At 42.2% G+C, this 21798-nt stretch overlaps 1 protein-coding gene across 1 annotated transcript in view; it reads right to left on the bottom strand.

Annotated features, from left to right (window-relative positions):
- Nucleotides 1-2396, bottom strand: part of LOC121285063 (ras-related protein M-Ras) — a 50622-nt gene extending 48226 nt beyond the window's left edge. The window contains exon 1 of the mRNA XM_041201186.1: nucleotides 1772-2396. The gene's annotated coding sequence lies outside the window, so the exon portion shown is untranslated. The remainder of the gene's footprint in view (nucleotides 1-1771) is intronic.
- Nucleotides 2397-21798: the final 19402 nt, after the last annotated feature.

Below are 21798 nucleotides of genomic sequence, written 5' to 3'. Positions count from 1 at the left end.
CAGAAGTTTGACTTGTTAAATTTCACTTAGGGAATGAGGACAGACTGTAGAGAAAGACTAATTTAATACATACTGCATCACAAGAAAATGTTCTAGAATGCTGCAATATATTTAAACAAGGCTTAAAATACTACTTTTCTCTTTCAAAACAAAAGATACAAAAATAGGAGCTAAGGCGGCATGGGTCTGATTAAGAATATACTTCATGAACTTCTACATGTCAGTTACACAAAATGGAAATAAAATGTAGTATATGTATATACTAACCTTTAAATACCTCGAAATGCTGGTTAAAAAAAAAATTCAGGAAAAACAATAATTAAGTGGTCCAACTATAGAAAACTGTTGAACATGGCATAATACTGTTTCAAGTGCTGGTTAACTATTATATTAGCACAACTTAAAATCAATCAAATATTCAATTGCTCTATTACTGTTCTCTGACCTAATTTAGAACTGGGTTAATTCCTCTTGATTGAAGTTAACCTAATTGTAACCTCTCTCTCCTACCTACACTATAATTGCCAGAAAGAATGGGAAGCTTGAATTGATGATAACTGCATAAGTGAATTACAAGACAATCATCTAATCAAGGGGTTCAGAACATCATTAACCATGAGAGTAATCCTGTGCTACTCAGGTCAATTATCTGAACCCCAAGATTATTTCACTCTCTTGTACTCACTTTTACATTAACCACACTTGCAGTACATATCAAAAAGTGCTGTTTCATTTTATAGTTTTTACTACTGGGACAGTCCCATTTCCTAGGTAGGTTCTCACCCCAGGCCTGACGATGTCACTACAATTTGGTAATTCCCTATATCTACCTCTCTCTCTCTCTCTCAATGTTATGAAAAGATCAGAAAGCATATTGGATCATCGCACAACACCTCAGTGGTGGTTCTCAATTTTTCACAGTGACAGCCACCCTGTGAAAAATAAATCTAACACCCAAATTTGCTTTTAAGTGCTGGTGTAGGGTTACTTTCTCAGTGTAAATTTTAAGCAGCTCTTTCAAATTCAGCATGAACCAGCCAATGATCTCAGTGTCCTTCGGCCTTTTTTTTGGGGGGGGGGGGGGGCGGTGGTGAAGGTTGGTGGTCTTGGTAAGCAGCCAACTGCAATGAAGTTTAGAGCTCACCAAAAAAAAATTAAATATTCACAAAAATATAAAGTGAAAAACTACATTACTGTTTCAGTGAAGCCTGAAAGCAGAGGCCTGAGAACTGATTGATATTATATCGGCCAGAAATTAAAGTGGACCTGCTTCCATAAAATCAGCCATCCTCTCACAACTCAGCTGATGTGTTACATAGAACAAGTTACTTTAGTACCTTAATTATTATAGTTAAAAAGCAAAAGGCACAAAAATATCAAATCAAAAAGTCCTGCAATTAAAACTCAAGGCACTATCGTTCCTCAGAAAAGTTCCACAAAATTGAAATGCACAATTTTGAATTAAATAAACTGTAAGGCTAGCTAGCACGTCACATTAAGTCAAATGCACTGTGGGCAGTAAGCTTTGAAACTGTACAATATCTCGAGTTATTACACAATATGTCTGAATTGCATTTGACAACAGACAGCTGTGAAAAGGAGAGGAGGGTTCCAGTGAAAGATTGTTACTTAGGACATGAAATAGCATTGGGGGAGGGAAAGGGAGGTGAAGGGGGCAAAGTTAAGACATAAAAAACCGCAGAAAAGGTTTAAATCCAAAACTGACGCAAAATTAACAAGGGCAAGTCTTGGTTCCTGCCCAGTAACTTACCCTCAAGTCGCTGCCGCTGTCGCTGCCTCTTTCTAAACGGTACTGGCCAACATGTCAAGACTGTAATGAGCCCCCTCCCTCCGAGGGATAGTCCCTTACCGACCCCCTGCCATTCACACACACACACTGATCTCCAACAGTGATCTACTCTGCCACTAAAAGTGTAGCCGCTGTGAATGTCCCTGCTTCCCCTTTACCATAAAGGAGACCTCCTTCCTTCTCCTCACCCTGATTACTGCACAAACCTGCCCTGACTTTATACTCTAATCCATGCCTTATATTCCAACAGCTGATGCTAAAAATAGAAGGGCAGGGTGCAGGGGCGCTACTGGCCACCAATGCCCCCGTTCAGTCTGAAAATAAAGGGACGCCCGCAGCCCGGGGTCAGGAGAGGATCGGAAAGGCGAACCCTCGCCTTCGCATTAGTGAGTAGCTCTCTCCAGCGCCGCGTCTCCCCTTCCCACTTCGGCTTTCTGCTGACACCACCAGACTCACACTTGAAAATGGACTGATCCAGAGCGCAGTCAGGTGGACTGAGAGAGAGGGAGCTGTTTGGTTTGTGCCACTCGGCTCACAATGATTCTTTCACAGGAACTGTTGTCGAGAAGTTTCCCCCCTCTCTCTCTTTCTTTCTTTTTGTACTTCCATTATACTTTCAAATAAACAATGATCGCACGCCGCAGTCCCCTTCCCCCCCACCCACCCCTGCTCCCCTTACAAAGGAAAGCTCTTGAAACCATAACAGTTGCTGGAACTTATAAAGTCCCAAGTACGCAAGCGTTGTTGGTAGTTCCTGTTCTCACCCTTAAGGCTGGGTTTGAACGTGTTGGGACTTTATTTCCCTTGTATGTGTGTGTTTATGTCATTTGATTAAAACTACTCTAATATTCGCCCAAGATTTAATAGACCCAGCGGGGAAAAAATAGATTCGGTGTAACTGCCTGCACTAAATTAATCTCTTACAAATAAAATAAAATTGTGCTAACAGAGTGTTCCTAGCTTCAATACTCTCAATTCCATCCTAGGGTGCATTTGACAAATCGCCCTCCAATCTTCCATACTTAAGGGAATTCAAGCCCTATATATGCAACGTCTTCATTAATTTACTCCCAATCTGGTGAATCTGCGCTGCACTTTATGTAAACTGGTCTGTGGAATCAATAGGTTTGGTGGATCAAATCGTCTTTCGTTATATTTCCTTGTGATTCTAAGCAGCCTTCTATTAATAGGTAGTTAATGGCAGCATCACGTGCGACTATTGTCACCACAACACATTCTCAAAGCACCCTTTTTAGAAATGGCACTCATTAATTGAAATATGTGACAACGCTTTAATATTCTGAAGAAGACAATGGTGGGCTCATGCAGATCATGAAATGTCATGCTGGTGCAGTAGGGCATGCACTTCTGAGGGAGGTTGTGGTTAATATGCATTATGTAAAGGGGTTGGTAATATACATTTGACAGTGCTTTGCCTGACCTGGGAGTATTTCGATGTTGATCTTGGATGTTGATAATAAAAAAGTTCACTGTCTTTCCTTCACTTTGATGAGCACACACAGACAACATAAATGAAATTAAAAAGGAGTAAGATGTAACGGGCTGTTGAGTGCAACATGGCAAACAGCTTGTGGAATGCAATGCAATCATGCTGCACCTAGTGATCTCAGTGTTGAAGAGCAAAAACCAGGTAACATACGTTGCCTTTCCCCATTTACAGTGCATCGAGATGATCAACTGAAGGCTTTTTGCATATACTGCTAGACTGCCGTTGAAACCAGCGTAACCAACACTGTACATCACTTAGAAGCGCTGACACAGGATAAAAAAGTGCTCCATCCTCCAGTAGTGAAATTGTTCATCATGATAAGTGCAGAGAAAATGGCTCCCTATTTGCAGATTAACAGAGAGATAGGGTTATTGTTATTATGGCTAAGCTTTCATCATCCTTTTGGTGCCTCTGACATACTCTCATTTACATTCATTTGAGGCAAACAAGCAAAACAAAGTAGCATCCAACAAATTGCTTATTTGTATTGAACAATTTGTTCAAGGGATAGTTGTTGAAAAGTATGATCCAAAATATAGGGCTCTTACAGAAAGCATGTTGAATTAGATGGGGGGCAATATACCCTTGAAATCCTGGATACAGCTGGAGCGGACAACTTATAGCAATAGAGATTCTTTATGTTAAATTGGACAAAGTTTTGCGTTAGTGTATTAGTATAACCTTTGACATAAGAATGCTAGAGAAATTCCATCAGCAACACTTCTGCATCATCCGGATTCAATGGGAAGACCATCAAACAAATTGTCTACGGAACAAATTTCTTGAAGTAAGCTCCATAAACATTCAGGCAAAACTCCTGCAAAATCAACTTTGATGAAATGGGACTATGTGCAGATGGCTGAAAACCATCACCCCTGCCAGATCCTGTTTACTCAACTCTCAAATGGCCAATGTTCTAAAGGAGGGCAAAGAAAATGCTTCAAAGACACATTGAAGCTCTCCTTGAAGTGTGGCAGCATTGACATTAATGACTGGGAGGAACTTGCTACCAATCGTTCAAAATGGCGGCAACTTGTCTATCAAGCTGCATCACACTTTGGGTCAAAACATCTTAATGATAAGGCAGAGTGGTGGCAGAGAAAGGAAAAAAAGAAAAGCAAATCCTGCACTCCAGATCCCACTGTTTCATGGGACATCCTGTGCCCAAAGATATGCAGATCGAGAATCTGTCTGTTCATTCACATGACAGACACACCCAAGGCAGAAACTTGGGATCTTGAATAGACATCACCCTCGAATCGAGGTATAGCTGCCTCCGCTGCCAGTTAGCACAACCTCCTTCACCCAAGAGCTCTGCATTCCTCCAATTCTGGCCTCTTGTGAATCCTCGATTCCTTTTTCCACAACTTTGGGGGCTGTTTGTTCATTGCTCCTAAACTGTGAATTTTCCTTCTTGAACTTCTTTGTCACCTCTCTATTCTTCTTTTAAGATGCAATTTAAAATTAAACACTTTGACCAAGCTTTTGGTCACCTGCCCTAATACCTCCTTATGTGGCTTGGTATTACGTTTTTTCTGATGGTGCTCCTGTAAAGCACCTTGAAATGTTTCACTAGATTAAAGGTTAAAGACGCCATATCAATGCAAGTTGTTGTTGTCTGAAAATCAGCATCTTGTATCCTATTTGTGGGCACCATTTCAACAGCAATATAAAAGTTGCAAACAGAGGCAGGCATGTTCCCTGACCGCTGGCGGGCTGAATGGACCAGCTTAAAGCTATGGCTCTTACTGACCTTTCCAGATCTTACTTCCCTATTGTTCCAATGTCTGTGGCAGCCACCAAAATAAATACTGTTGTTTCTATAGCATCAGTACCCTGAGGCATTGGTGCAGAATGCCATCAAGAAACAGTTCTGTAATGCATAAATACCATTAATCTGGTGTCAAAGTCCAACTGCATTGAATAGTGCATTTCCAGTTGCACACACTCTAATGTTTGCACATTTGTACAAGGCAAATGCTGCATGGTTGCATAAATACATCAAATACTACATGCCAATACACATTTAAATATTTTGTTTTACATGGTGGGAGAGATAAGTTAGAATAACGAATGAGTTAAATTGATAGATTGGGATGCATGCTATAATTAAAGCAATCCAAATATAGTGAACTGTTTACACTACATTGCCTTCAAATTGATCCCAGCATACATTTTAAACCAGGTAGGAACACTTAATCTGATTATTATTAATGGCAAAGGAAAAGGCATTCCTGATTTTATGAGTCATTGCATATGGGGAAAATCCTCCCTTTTCCCTCCCTCCAAGGTCTAACCAAATCATCTGATTACAATGCCAGAGTTTTTTGTACATTTTTAAAAAAATTGTTCGTGGGGTGTGGGCGTCGCTGGCTAGGCCAGCATTTATTGCCCATGCCATTTAAGAGTCAACCACATTGCTGTGTGTCTGGAGTCGCACATCGGCCAGACCAGGAAAGGATTGCAGATTTCCCTCCCTAAAGGGAATTAGTGAACCAGATGGGGTTTTTAAAGCAATCGGCAATGGTCTCATGGTCGCTAAATTCCAGATTTTCTTATTGGATCCAAATTCCATCATCTGCCATGGTGGGATATGAATCTGGGTCCCCAGAGAATTACCCTGGGTCTGTGGAATACTAGTCAGTGACAATACCACGATGCCATTGTGCTACTGCCTCGCCCTCAAGACCTCGTCATAGAGTTAATGACCTGGACTTTCATCCTGGAGGCGGGTAGTGGGAGTTGAGAAAATCTCCTCCTTAGCCTGCCTGCCTTGAGAGGAAGTAATCTCAACGGTGGGATCTTCATTGCCTGGGAGTGGGTGCAGGCTGGAGTCGGGCCAGCCTACCCAGAAAAAAGTTTGGAGACAGCAGCAGGGGCTGCTGGGCGTGGAAGCAGACTGTTTATGAAGCCCACCTCAGTGCCATGGGACCATGTCCCAGTTAAAATAAAAACACAGAGGCCTTCAGCCCTCACTCTTCACATCCCCTCATCCTCCAAACACTCCCCAAACTCTATCCAGGCCACCTCATGCCCTCCACTCAATGCCTATGCCCCCTATTCCACCCATCCTCATATGGACTCTATGACCCCAACCCCATGCCAAGCTATGACACTTCCATTCTCAATGACTCACTATGCACTGTCTATAACTAATGAACCCTGTAGTGACAGTAGGATGTGTAGAAGAAACTTTGAAAAAATAGTAATTCATTCATAACTTTCTCCTCTGTTGAAAAGTCATTTTACTACAAAATAATAAACGTATCTACCACCCAAATAAGTATCAATAGCAAAAACCAGAAACCCTTGAAATCACTTAAACTGATGTAAACAAACATTGTGAAATTGACAGCAGAAATCAGAGACCCTAAACTGTCAATCAAACAATGTTTTCTCTGGAGGCGAGGCTGTTTCAACAAGCTTAATGGATGTTTGGGCTCTCAGCCAAACCATAAAATGTATGCTTGGCTGAGAGCCCAGACAATTATTAGGATGCTAAAATACCAGAGCCCCAGCAGAAACTTTATTTGATTGACAACTCAGGATCTCTGATCTCAGCTGTCAATTTCACAATTTTTTTTTACCAAACTTTAAGTACTTTCAAGGGATTGTGGTATTTTTATTAGTACTTTAAAGGGACTGGATAATTGATACTGTTATTAGCTTGTAGTGAAGTTACTTTTTTCAACATAGGAGAAAGCTATGAATTAATTACTTTTTTTAACAAAGCTTTTTACAAATCCTACTATCACTACAGTGTTGATTGGTTCTAGACAGTGTGTAGTAGGTCATTGGACAGAGAAGTCCATGGCTTGGCATTGGGTGCATGAGGGGCTGGACAGGGTGGGTGGAAGGGCAGAGTTTGGCATTAGGGCATGAATAGGGCCTTTTGAACTCACCCTTTAAAAGGCTCCCTCATGCAGACTAGGGCTCACGACTCCCCTGAGAGGCTGTGAACTACAACTCTTTAAAAACCTGGCCTGACTCCATGAAAATTGTGAAGGAGTAGAATATGCCTATCTCTGCAATGGAGCCGGCCAGGTCGGGAGCGCTGGATGTGGATTTTTGACAGGAACCAGCCTGCACCCTTTAAAGGCACTCCTGAAAATCAGACAGCCTGGGAATAGGGCCGAGAATCCTGGAATCAAGAACAGCCCACCATTTTTAAAGGGCACTCTCGAGTCATCCTGACTCGGTGAAAATCCAGGCCGATAGGGGGAGTTTTTACATAGCTGGGAACGCAGATAGCAGTTTGGTTAGAATGTTTTGGGGACCCTGCAATTTGGGATTCCTCCACATGTGGTGGAGTTTAAACTGAGCAGTTCCCTGTCCAGAGGCCAGCTGAATTGATAAGCTGGTCCTCCAGGCGGGCACACAGCTAATCAGTGAAGGCCATAGCAGCAGGCAATTTGGTACCAGGAATAAGTGGGGTGTGTTGGGGGGGCACATGTTGATTGGGGATGAGGAGGTAGGGGGAGATTCATCAGAGAGAGGAGTGGGGATTCAATCGGGGATTGAGGAATAGGTTGGGATGATCAGGTGGGCTGCCAAGCTTGGGGGATGGGAAGTGTGGAGGGTTGGAGGTCTCATGTTGAGCTAGGGGCAGGGAGGAATTGGAGGCCTGAGGTGGAGATCAGATGTCTTGAGAATGGGTGGTATTCCTCAGGGTTGGGGGTGGGGGCATGATTGGAGATCAGAGCTGGTAAGAAAAGGGGATTTGAGCTCCAGGGGGGTGGTATTGTTGCGCAGGGATGTCCAATCACACAGGCTTCTCAGGCAGGAATCTGGATTCAGGAGGTAGGTGCAAAGGCATTTACCACCTGAATCCATCAAATCCTCATATGAATGAAGTCAACAGCATTTGATATCGAAAATGTTAAGGGCACTGAGGCTCATAACATTAGTATCCTATTTGAAGTTGCAACCCACCTCTTCGGATCGAGTAGGCTGCCCACCCAACTTACAGCATCAATTAAAGCCAGAAATGCATGGGTTTGGGTCAGAAAACAGATATTTCAGACTTCAACCCCTCCACCTGACCCAAACCCACCAATCTTGTAGATTAACATTCAGCCCAATATATATAAAAATTATGCAGGGCATATAATACATAATGATAGGCTCTCAGCTTTACATGGTGATTATGGGTGACCTTGAACAGTTTTTATGAGCTCATTTAGTTTTTAGGTATACTCCTGGGTCTACCTGTTGTAACACTGTTGATGTCCATTGGGTCTAATTTGTTGTGTTATGGACAGGAAGGGGTTCAATTTAAACAGCCCTGATTTCTCCTCTCGCCACCTGTCCATAAACAGAAAGATGTTTTTGATCTTGAATCTCCACCTTTATAAGTGATGGCATATTTTCCCCAACCCCTCAGTGTTGGAGTGACCCAATCCTCTATTAATAACCCCACAGCAAATTCGAGATAGGGAAAAATCAGAGGCTTAGTTTATTTTATGCACACTCAAAATGTGGGGGATGGGTGTCACTACGTGACCCTGCTACACTCAAACAACAAAAGAGGGATAAGGGAAAGAAAGAGGTACTGGGCAAAGATCACGGGAAAAAGGAGAATTATTGTTTCATGTGAGTCTAGTAAGTGACTGTCCAAGGACAGTTTTTCTTAATTCATTCATGGGATGTGGGCATCACTGGCTAGGCAAACATTTATTACCCATCGCAGATTGCCTGTGTTCAGAGGCATTTAAGAGTCAACCACATTTGTGTGAGAATGGAGTCACATGTAGGCCGGACCAGGTAAAGACAGCAGATTTCCTTCCCTAAAGGACATTAGTGAACCAGATGGGTTTTTACAACAACCAACAATGGTTTCATGGTCATCACTAGAATTTTAATTACAGATTTTTTTTTTCAATGAATTCAAATTCCACCATCTGTTATGGCAGGATTCAAACCCGGGATCCCAGAACATTATCCTAGGTCTCTGGATTGCTGGTTCAGTGCCAATATCACTCCGCCATTGTCTCCCCCTCAGTAGGCTTTGTTCTACAGAAGTCCTGATAATTTTCCTGGGAACTCGGTTGAAGGCTGATGCAGGTGAAGATGCAGCAAAGTATTCTGGGAATTCTTCTGGAGATCAGGCTTTGAGAGAGATGGAGGCAGGCTGCTTTGACCTGGAGTCCTGTTATCTCTTAGGTTAAACAGCAACTGAAGATAAAACCCAAAAGCTGCGTGGCTAAAGCAATTCAGACAGCCCAAGTCTCAGTCATGTGATGGGGCAGTTTCTGGCCGAGCCATCCAGCTAACGAGGCCTCTTGTTTAAACCCATTGTATTTTGCGTAGGTAACTGAGCGAACAATGCCTTCTCCCAGTCTTTCCTTTCCAAGCTACCATGACAGGAGAATATTCTGGATGCATGGAACCACAAAAATTCGATGGGAAATTCTATAAATTCCAAATGAACTGACTGGAACTTCTGATGGCGAACACAGAGGGCTTGATGATGTGAAGGAATTGGTTTTCAGACTGCATCCAAATCTGGGCCTCTTTAAAATGTTACATTAAAGATGCGGCTATCATTGGAACAGCTGCGTTTATTGTCCATCCCTAGTTGCCCTGAGAAAGTGTTTGTGGGCCTTCTTCTTAAACTGATAACAGCAGTGTTTATGGCAAAGACGCTCCCATACTCCTGTTGAGTTTCAGGAATTTGACCCAGCCACAGTGAACATAAGAAAAGGCCTTGTATTCACCAAGCAGTCTAGTTTCTGAAATAGCAGCCCTCATGAACAAAACAAACATAATATTGAAATGTTTTATCAGACCAGTGTAATATAAGTTTGACGAGGGTACACTAAAATTATAAAGGAGTCTGAGCCTGACCACAGCTTGAATATTGTGGCCTGGTTTCATAACTAAGTTAGAAGAGGAGCATTCGAACCCTGAAGTTAGTTCAGAGAAAAGCCACAAGGCCAACCAATCCTCAATATCAGAGAGTGGGCAATGAAGAAAGATTAGAAAAATAGGCTCTGTTTTATGTCAGAACTGGATGACTGAGAGGAAGCCTGTAGGATTATATGATTGCAGCAGAGCTTTGATGTGCAGGAAAAATCTGTTATATCCTCTTTGAATTGACAGGCCAACGAGTGGTTTTGGGTAGCAATATTTTTAAAAGGGAAGACAATACAGAATGCCATCTAGAGCCTTCAAGATTTCTGTGCTCCTCCTATTTTGGCTTGTTGTGCAATCCTTTCTTTTTGCACTATCATTGGCCACCATGCTTTCAGCTATGAAGTCCCTAAGCCCTGTAATTCTGTCTCTGTGCCTCTCTGTTTCTCTCGCCCCTCCTTTAAGGCATTTCTTAAAACCTATCTCTTTGACCATGCTTTTGGTCAACTGTTCTAATATCTCCTCCTGTGGCTCAGTGCCAAAGTTTGTTTAATAAAGCTTCTGCGAATAGTCTGGAGGTGTTTTACTAAGTTAAAGTTGCCATATAAATGCAAGTTGTTGTTGCTGTAGACATAGTTATTAGTTTTTGTAAGGAGATGGCCAATCACTGTTAACCTCACTGCCTGAAATCAGTAACCAATCCAGTCAAGAGCTTTGACCAATCCTGCATGTTTTTGAAGCATTAATACCTGGTTTCTTGCCTGATAATTCAATTTGGATTTTTCCTCAGTTAACTGTCTTTCAGATGCGATGTTTTTTATCCAGGGCCTATCTGCCCACGCAGGTGGATATAAATACCCCAATATGCTATTTCTTAGAAGAGTAGAGCAGTTCACCTGAGGTGTTCTCACTGTATCTTGAACGATGATTATCTCTTAACCAACAGCTAAAAAAGATGATCTGGTCACTTATTTCATTGCTGTTTGTGGGAGCTGGAAATGGACTGCTGTGTTTCCCACATTACAACAATAACTATGCTTTCAACATAATGTTAACAACTATTTAGCACTTTGGGATACCCTGGAGTCATGAAAGATGCAAAATAAATGCAAGTCTATCTTTCGTTTTGTTAATTAATTTTAATCAATCTAACCAAAATAACAGAATATTTTATCAAATACAATATTATATTTCCAAAGGAATTCAGAGTCTCGACTGTGAATGTAATAACAGATTTGTTATAATCTGTTGAGCATGAAAATATACATAACTAGGAAATTCAAACTGATATTTTTGTATTCTTTATGTGGCGTTAGTTTTGAAGAAAATATCCAATGAAATGTTAGCTAATGAATGACTAGTTATTTTGATATAATTGAGTAAAGGGAGAATGTTGACCAATACACCAGTTGATTTAACTGCTTTTTGAATACAATCTACTCCTCTTAAAGAACCATAGAATGATACAGGACAGAATGAGGCCACTCATCTCATTGTGACTGTGTTTGTGCTTTGTAAGAGCTACCCAATTAGTTCCACTCTGAAGCTCTTTCCCTACAGGCCTTCAAATTTTCCCCTTTCCAGTCTTTATCCAATTTCCTTTTGGAAGTTCCAATTTAATCTGTTCCCACCAACCTTTCAGGCTGTGTACTCCAGATCATGTCACTTCATAAGATATGTTGTCCTCGTGTCATCTCTGGTTTGATCATTTGTCAATTGCTTTAAATTTGTGCCCTCTGGTTACCAATCTTGCTGCTCCTGCAAACAGTTTCTTCCTACTTATTTTATCAAAGCCATTCATGATTTTGAGGACCTCTGTTTAATCTCCCATTGGCCCTCTCTGCTGTAAGGAGAACAATCACAGCTTCTCCAGTATCCTCTACTGAAGCCTACATCCCTGGTACTACAGTAAATCTCCTCTGCACCATCTCCAAGACACTGGCATCCTTTCTAAGTCCTGATGCCCAGAGCTGGTTCTGATACTTCAGCTGGGGCCTAACCGGTGTCATAAAAATCAAGGATTCTGCATGCATTTTTAACAACCCTCTCAATTTGTCCTGTCTTCTTCAAAGCTTTGTGTCCATGCATCCCCAGTCTCTCTGTTCCTGCAACCCTTTTTAAATTGTACCATTTAGTTTATACTGTCTCTGCTCATTCTTCCTACCAAAAAATGAATTACTTCACGCTTCTCTGCATTAAATCTCATCTGCCAAGTGTCTGCCCATTTCACCAGTCTTTTTATGACTTTCTGAAGTCTGTAACTAGCCTCCTCACTATTTATTACAGTTCTGACTTTCATGCCATCAGGAAGTCCAGGCCATTAATATATACCAAAAAGTCAGTGATCTTAATACCAACTCTTGGGGAACACCACAGTATACTTTCCTCCAGTCCAGAAAAAAACTTTGAATCAGTACTCTTTGATTTCAATCCTTAGCGAATATTGTATCTATGCATCTACTGCCCTTTTAATACCATGGATCACTTCGTTCAAATGATCCAATAATTAAATATTTTTATCCCTAATTTCTATTCCTGCTCCTATTTCTTATGCTCTGAAATGCTTATTTCCTGTGTTATCTAAGCTTCTTAATTCAAGCTACTGGGTACTTCTTAGTACAAAGAAAATCAAATCATCAGGAATGAAGTGCAGTCCCATAGTATCTTTTATATTCATTGCTATGACTGACATGGCCTGCATTCAGCATCTGTTCTAAAGGACACTGCCTCTCATAATGCAGTATCTCCTCAATATTAAATTAAAGTGTCAGCCTCGATCATATACTCACATCCTTAGAAGCAGAATATTTTCAACTGAGCTGCGGTAAAGTGATGGAAGGGGTCATCAGCAGTGCTATCAGGTGGCACTTGCTTAACAATAACCTGCTCATTGACACCCAATTTAGGTTCCGCCAGGGCCACTCAGTTCCTGATCTCATTACAGCCTTGGTTCAAACATGGACAAAAGAGCTGAACTCCTGAGCTGAGGTAAGAGTGACTGTCCTTGAGAGCAAGGCAGCATTTGACTGAATGTGGCACAAAGGAGCACTAGCAAAACTGGAGTCAATGGGAATCAGGGGGAAAACTCTCTGCTGATTGGAGTCATACCTAGCACAAAGGAAGGTGGTTGTAGTTGTTGGAGGTCAGTCATCTCAGTTCCAGGACATCACTGCAGGAGTTCCTTAGGGTAATGTCCTAGGCCCAACCACCATCTGCTGTTACATCAATGACTGTTCTTCCAGCATAAGGGCAGAAGTTCACTGATGATTGCACAATGTTCAGCATTTGCGACTTCTCAGGTACCGAAGCAATTCCCCTACAAGCCACTCATCATCCTGACTTGGAAATATATTGCCGTTCCTTCACTGACACAGGGTCGAAATCCTGGAACTCCTTCCCTAACAGCACAGTGGGTGTGCCTGAACCACATGGACTCAAGAAGGCAGCTCGCTACCACCTTCTCAAGGGCAGTTAGGGATGGGCAATAAATGCTGACCTAGCTAATGAAGCCCACATTCCATGAATGAATAAAAAAAATGCACCCAAGAATCCATGATGTTTTTAAGAACATTTATTGAACCCTGTACCCAAACATGCCCCCACCTACAAAATTGGCCACAGCCCCACCAATTTGGTTTCCTCCAATTGCACTTGTTCAGGATGTTTGTTAACTCACTGTATCCACATTCTCAGGTGCACAGACTCTGGTGATGACATGAATCCAATGCGAATCAGCTGGGTGACAGTGAATTAACAACGCCAGCTACCCCGCAGTTATAGAAATCACATATCTTAAACAAAAAAATCATGAAAGTTTTGCTCATTTTCTGGCTATTCCTCTGCAGGGAGGAAAAGGTTAAAAGATACTTCATACACTGATTTAAATTAGTGACTGCCCAGAAGCAAAAAAAAAACCCAGTAAAAACTGGGAAATAAGAGTACTGTTCCAAACTGGTCTTGTATACTTTAAAATGGAACACCAATAAAAACTAGGAAATAAGGGCAGAAGATTGCGCTAGCTCTTCCTGTTCCGGGGTGGGAGGGAATCCCCAACTGTTAAAGTGCGCTCTTTCGCTGTCCACCCACCTTCCTTAAGATTTAAGTGGCCCGGGATGACGTCAAGGATTCCTCCCGACGTCATCCTGCGTCATTTTCCCCTCAGCGAGCGGACCCCTCCCCCAAATTGCCGAGGGGAGAATCCTGGCCGATAAGTGCTGCTTACCTTGCAGCCTGCAGTCTCATCCTGACTGAGGCTAATTTTTCCACTCACCTTTTCTACTACCCCATGCTAGCACAAATAGGCTGGATTGACCCTGTTCCAATCACAAATCGATTACGTGGGTTGATTTAGGGGAGACGGTGGTGTAGTGGTGATGTCACTGGGGTAGTATTTCACAGGCTAATGCTCTGGGGACATGGTTTCAATTCCCAAATGGGTGGAATTTATGTTCAATTAGTAAAAAAAATGTGGTTTGGGGGAAAAAAAACATGAAACTATCTGTCCGCAAGAATGACCCAAACCTCTCTGTCGCTAGCCATTTTTAACACTCCATCCTGCTCTCATGCCCACATGTCTGTCCTTGGCTTGCTGCATTGTTCCAGTGAAGCTCAACGCAAACTGGAGGAACAGCACCTCATCTTCCGACTAGGGACTTTACAGCCTTCCGGACTGAATATTGAATTCAACAACTTTAGGTCTTGAGCTCCCTCCTCCATCCCCACCCCCTTTCTGTTTCTTCCCCCGTCCTTTTGTTTTTTCCAATAATTTATATAGATTTTTCTTTTCCCACCTATTTCCATTATTTTTAAATCTTTTATGCCCCCCCCACCCCCACTAGAGCTATACCTTGAGTGCCCTACCATCCATTCTTAATTAGCACATTCATTTAGATAATATCACCAACTTCAACACCTCTGTGTTCTTTTGTTCTTTTGTCTGTGACATCTTTTGATTATCTGCTCCTATCACTGCTTGCTTGTCCCTACAACCACATCCCTCCTCCACTTCTCTCCCCCCACCCTACCCCCCACCCCTCACCTTAAACCAGCTTGTATTTCACCCCTCTCCTTGGATTCACCTAGTTCTGTTGAACGGTCATGAGGACTCAAAACGTCAACTCTTTTCTTCTCCGCCGATGCTACCAGACCTGCTGAGTTTTTCCAGGTAATTCTGTTTTTGTTTTATGAAACTATCATTGATTGTTGCAAAAACCCATCTGGTTTACTAATGTCCTTTAGGGAAGGGAATCTGCTGTCCTTATCTGGTTCTACATGTGACTCCAGACCAACAGCAATGTGGCTGGCTCTTAACCGACTTCTGAAGTGGCCTAGGAAGCCACTCAGTTCAAGGGCAATTAGGGATTGGGAACAAATGCTGGCCTTGTCAGTAATGCCCCTTCCCATGAAAGAATAAAGAAATAAACTCCACTGATTTGTGAGAGTTTGAACATTCAGTTGAATGTAAATTAGCTTGTGCAGAAACCTGGGCACAGTTTCACCTCAGGTAATTGGACACCGCTCGGGCATAATTTCCAAATTGTGCTCATGGAGGAAGTCTGGGCTAAAATATTTTGGCGGATAAACAAAGAGTTGAGTAAACACATAATGGAAGGACACCGTAGGGCATGGATGAACAGAAAGATCCAGGGATTCAAGCATTTAGTGCCATGCAAGTAAGGGTGGATATAAATAAGGCCATTAAAAAAGGCCAAAAAAATACTTTGGTTATAAATAGGGGCATTGAATGTAAGAGTAAAGAAATGATGATGTTGAGTTTATACAAAACATTGGTTAGGTCTCAAGCAAATTACAGATTTGGACATCCTGTTATGGAAAAATGCCCATGACAGCAAAAAGAATATTCCACTAGAAAAGAGAAAGCTGAGGGGTGACCTGACAGAGGTTTTGAAGATGAAAGGGCTAAGACAAGAACTCCGGGCCATAAACATAAGATAGTCACTGCTAAATCCAATAGGGAACTCAGGAGAATCTTCTTTCCTCACAGAATGGTTCATTTGTAGAATTTACTGCAGCATGGAACAGTGTGACGTGAATGGCATAGACACATTTCAGGGGAAGAGGAATATATTGATAAGGTTCAATGAACTAGAATGGGAGTAGGCTCATGTAGAGCTTAAATGTCGACATGGGCTGATAGCCTGTAAATACTTTGATAATTCAGCAGAGATGGGAAACTAGTTATGAACAGAGACTGGACATACTGGGACTAGCTCCACTGTGGGGAGGAAGCTAAGAGGAGATTAAATAGCATTTTTTAATATTATAAGATGTTGTGATAAAATTAAAATGGAAAGACCAGTTGGGGAGTTGGTAATAAAGGGCCATTAATTTAAAATAATCAATGCTAGAGTGAAGAGGAATTTTCGTTATGCAACTTATTGTTGGGGTATTAAATAATTTGCCACAGGGAGCTGTTGAGGCAGAAACTATTGCTTCTTGGAAAAACTGGGATAAGTACTTGAAGCAGAGAAAGATGCAGGATGATTGTAAGGTAATGTGGGATTAGTTTAGACTTGCTCTATCAAAGATCCAGCACAGGCACAGTGGGCTGAATGATTTCCTTCTATACTGTAGACTTCAGTTATTCTTTGAAGAACAGAATACATCTTCCCCTACAGACAACATACTAAGGTAGGGCTTAACACAGACATAATTGACAAGCTGTTAGCTATACTAGTCCAGATTAGATACACTTATCTGTACAAGACTAAAGCAAACATTTCAACACATGACCAATGTAGTTGCAGAAAGGTGTAGCTAACTCCATTCACCTCAAGTAACTTCCAGGCAAAAACATTTCTACAAATAAGAATTCCATCAAATAAAGTTTGTTTTCCCATTTCTTTTTTCTGTGTTAATTCTTCCACATTAATTGCATGATCCTCTGAGCATAATAACAGAAACTGCTTTGCAGTTACAATGTTATCATCCAAGTTAAAGTTACTTCCATATCTTTTGTTAAAAATCCAGGTGAGATAGGTAGACTGTGAGGAGACCTGTGTGGAGTGTAAACACAAGCACAGACCAGTTGTGCTGAATGGCCTGTTGCCATGCTGTATATTCTATGTAATTCTATATCATTCACTAAAGGGCTTCAGCAAACTGTTCTTTCCCTTGCACAAAATGAAGAACTTTTTTAGGCCTGCCATACACATTAGCATTTTAAGACATATTGTTGTTCAGTACAGACAGGTGAATTAGACATTGGGTGGAATTGTCCTAGACTTGCACTGACTAAGTGTGGTAGTGGGCGGGTAAAATGATGTTTTACTCGCCGGCTGTATTGGCAGCTTCTCACGCCATATCATCTCAAACCCCCTGCATTAGTTATGCATTCCCGGGAAACATGGTGTTTTGATGGTGGGTGGGCTCCAATTTGCCCGCCATGTCATCACTTTGCCGCTTCATCACACTGGGCGCCACGGTTAAAGTACAGCTACCTCTCAGTACTTCCAGCCCAGGACTTCTACAAAAGGCAAGAAGACTGCAGGCCCCAGGTTTAGTGATGCGTCCCTTGAGCACCTTTTGGACACTGTGAATGCCCGCTGTGATGTCCTCCACCCCCATTCTGGTCGCAAGAGGGGCAGCTACATTACCACTCTGCTTGGTAGGTGATGGCAGTGGTGATCAGTGACAATGCTGCACAGAAGAGGTTGGCCATCCAATATAGATAAAGGGTGAATGATTTCATCCATGCCGCCAGGGTAAGACAACCATCTCAGCACTTTAAACTCACAGATGCAGGGGGTTATTTCAGCTGAGGCCAATCATATTTCCCTCCACCCCCAGAATATGTCCAGAAGTCCACTTGGGGATTGGAAACCCTGACTGATTTTTCCCTCTAGTATATGGAGGGATTGATCATGAGGAGAAATTAGTACATGTTCTCACTGGGAAAGAAAGGGTTGAGAGGTGATATGACTGCTATTTTTAGGCTTCTGATGGGGTTAGATAATGTTGACCATGACAATTTTCACCTTATCAAGAATAGTAGAACTGAAGGATACAGTCTGCACTTGAAATAGGATGAAATCAAAAGTACGGTAATCTTTGGAAATTATGCGCAGAATTTAATGGTCATGGCAGTGGGCCTGTTCCCTGGCTGAAGAGCTGATTGTAACCCCACCTACAACATTTCCAGGAGTCCCTTTGGGATTAAGTCCCAATTTGGCACACCATTAGTTGCTGTCGAGGTTCTGGGATACTGGGGGCATTTTCCTGCTGCACCTTCCCCTGCAGAGCAGATGGGCCATACCTCTGAGAGATGCTGGCCAATCAGAGGCCGGCAGCTGTCCAGTACTGGCAGTGCCACTATGAGGCCCGGGGATGAAGATCGTCGCTGGAGCCCCAGAGTGCAACTAGGTTGGGTGGTATTGCCAGGGCCTGTCAGATAGGCACCTGCGAGGGCCGAGGGAGAGGGGGTGGGGTTTGGGGGGGGTTGCTGTAAAGGGCAGCGGGTGTCGTCCTCCAGTTCCCCCCACTTGCCTTTGGGGTATATCTCCATTGTGAACAAGGTGCCCGAGAAGGAGGGGCACGCTCTTCAAGCTTCAGGCATGCCCACCCGAGTTCACCTGATAATTTGGCCACATGGCGTCCCAGCAGTGGCAAAATGAGGCCTTAGGTATTCTGGGATAGTCCTTTATCATGGACTCCAGGCATGGTACTTGGTTAGTAGGCAGACTGCAGTCATGCTTTGTTGTTTTCTTAACACTTGTTTATTAGTACTACTTCTAAACAGGTTACAATTTATACATGTTGCTCCTAGGCAAGGCGTTCTGACCTCTCTCCTGAGAGAGAGTCTAATACATGACTGACTGATGTCAGTGGCACATGATTATCTATAACATATATTAGCATATCCCATCGGTTAACCCTTTGTACTTTATTAAGTGGCCCTTAAAGGGTTCATTTGGCCTCTGGGTGGGATGGCCATTCTTGACCCTTCCCACCCTGAACTTGATTGTCAGATAACAACTAATGCTGCGCAAGCAGGAAACCAAATCCAGGACTGTCCTAGTTTGTAACAAATAACTATTCTCACCATGCTCTGAATGTACTCTCGTATTTGGTTGCCAATGGAGCTTGAGGGCCGCACACATTTGTTTATTTAAAAAAAAGCTCGCCTGACCTTTTTGATGTATAAATAGAAGTTGGATTTTCTTTTGTTGGGAGTTATAAAATGAGGTCAACTCCTTATTGGGATGACTAATTACATTTACTGCTTTAGTTAAGCCTTTCTTATAATTACTTTCAGCAATTGATTTACACGGATTGCAAATATTTCCATTTTCGTAATGACCAGCCTGTCATTTCAGATGGATGTGGTTTTACCATTCTATTAAACTACAGTTACAGAGTGTGGTCAGTGCATCAGTTCATTTAGAAACATGTTTGAGGACAATTTTTGTCATTGTTTTCCAAAACATTTCACTTGTTTTGTTAAAAGAACAGATCACAAAGTGGTGCAGGAAAATGACAGCATCGGCGGAGAAGAAAAGAGTTGACATTTCGAGTCCTCATGACCCTTCAACAGTTCTCAGTTCTGTTGAAGGGTCATGAGGACTCGAAACGTCAACTCTTTTCTTCTCCGCCAATGCTGCCAGACCTGCTGAGTTTTTCCAGGTAATTCTGTTTTTGTTTTGGATTTCCAGCATCCGCAGTTTTTTGTTTTTATGCAGGAAAATGATACTGCATTGCTTCTCATTGCAGAATTCCTAGCGTTAGATTTTATTAACAGTAAAGGTACTTTTACTGTATAGGAGGGTGACGGATTGTAGATGTGTGAGACCCCAATCAAGGTGCAAGTAACTCCAGCTTCTTCAAAATGATAGCATCTCGTTTCCTGACCACTCCTTTAAAGCAAGGATGGAATTTCTATGCGGATTCTGCTAACTTCCCACTATGAAGTCAGCGGAAACCCTAATGACATAATAGCAAGTGAGTAAGAGAACTCTTTGGAAGATCTACCTCATTGTGTTTAGGGAGTTGAGGAAGCCTCAGCTTGAGTCAATGGTAGTTTCCTTTCCTATTAGTCCGATGGCAAGAAGTGAAGTTCCACTCCAAGGATGTAATCCAGGTTAACATTTCAGTACAGTCCTCATGTCTGAGGTGCTGCCTTTTAGGTGAGGTGTTAAATTGGCTGAACTTTTATTATTGTAACATCTATCGTGTCCTTGGGACATCCCACAACACTTTGCTGCCAATATTTTACAGGGGTACAGCAGTCTTGTGGCTATGTTACTGGATTAGTAAACCTGGAGCCTGAAATACTGACCTGGAGACATGAAGTCAAAGCCCACCATGGCAGCTGTGGAATTTAAATTCAGATAATTAAATAAATCTGGAATTAAAAAGCTAGCTTCAGCAATGGTGATCATGAAGCTACTGGATTGTTGATAATAGCTCATCTGGTTCACTGAAGTCCTTCAGGGGAGGAAATCTGCCATCATGACCTGCTGGCCCACATGTGATCCAGACCCACACCAAAGTGATTGGCTCGTAACTGCCCTCTGAAATGGCTGCTGAAGCCCCTCAGTTGTACTCAAGAAGGTGGCTCACCACCATTTCCTTGGGGCGCTTAGGGGTGGGGCAGTAATTACTGGCCTTGCTTGTGAAGTCCACATCCAGTGAATGAATTAAAACAAAAATGATAAGGTAAACCCAGCGGCCAATTTGCATACAACAGGCCCCCGAAGCAAGTGCGATAATGAGCAGATAATCTGTTTTGGTGATGCTTGTTGAGGGATAAATATTGGCCAGGACACAGGGGAGGACTCTCCTACTCTTATTCGTAATAATACCATGGGATCTTTTACATCCCTCTGAGGGGACAGATGGGATAAACAGGTTTAACGGTTTGGATTGATGGCCTTTCATTAGATCTGAGCTTTCCTGGAATTTCCCCATTGAGGTGACAGCTTTTTTTTATATAATGAGTGCCAGTGGATTCGATACATAAGAAAAATACTTATGTTTCAGTGTCACTTGTTACTAGGTGAAAAATGTAGGCAATGAAATATAACTAAACATACGAACATACGAATAAGAGCAGAAGTAGGCCATTTGGCCCATCGCACCTGTACCGCCATTCAATAAGATCATTGCTGATCTGTTTGCATTACTAATTCCACATTCCCATCTACCCTGATAACATTTGATTCCCTTGTCTAACATAAATCTATCCAGCCCTGTCTTAAAAAATATTCAATGACCCCACCTTCTGTGGCAGAGAGTTCCAAAGTGGCACTAACTGTCACAATTTTTTTTTAAACTTTGCTCATGGGATGTGGGCATCACTGGCTAGTCCAGCATTTATTGCCTATCAGATGACATTTAAGAGACAACCATGTTGCTGTGGGCCACAGCAGATTTCCTTCTCTAAACCAGATGGGTTTTTACAACAATGGTTTCGTGGTCATCGTCAGACTTTTAATTCCAGATTTTTATTGAATTCAAATTCCACCATCTGCTGTGGTGGGATTTAAACCCAGGTCCCAGGGTACTACCCTGGGTCTCTGGGTTACTAGTCAGCATCAATGTCACAATGCTGCCACTTCTCTCTAAGTCAACAACATTATGGTCTCTTCATCAGAATCAATTTTCTCTT

Source organism: Carcharodon carcharias, chromosome 12 (genome assembly GCF_017639515.1).
Source record: "Carcharodon carcharias isolate sCarCar2 chromosome 12, sCarCar2.pri, whole genome shotgun sequence".
NCBI classification, from domain to species: Eukaryota; Metazoa; Chordata; class Chondrichthyes; order Lamniformes; family Lamnidae; genus Carcharodon; species Carcharodon carcharias.
Note: the sequence above shows the minus strand (reverse complement) of the source record. Positions and strands in the feature narration are given on the sequence as shown.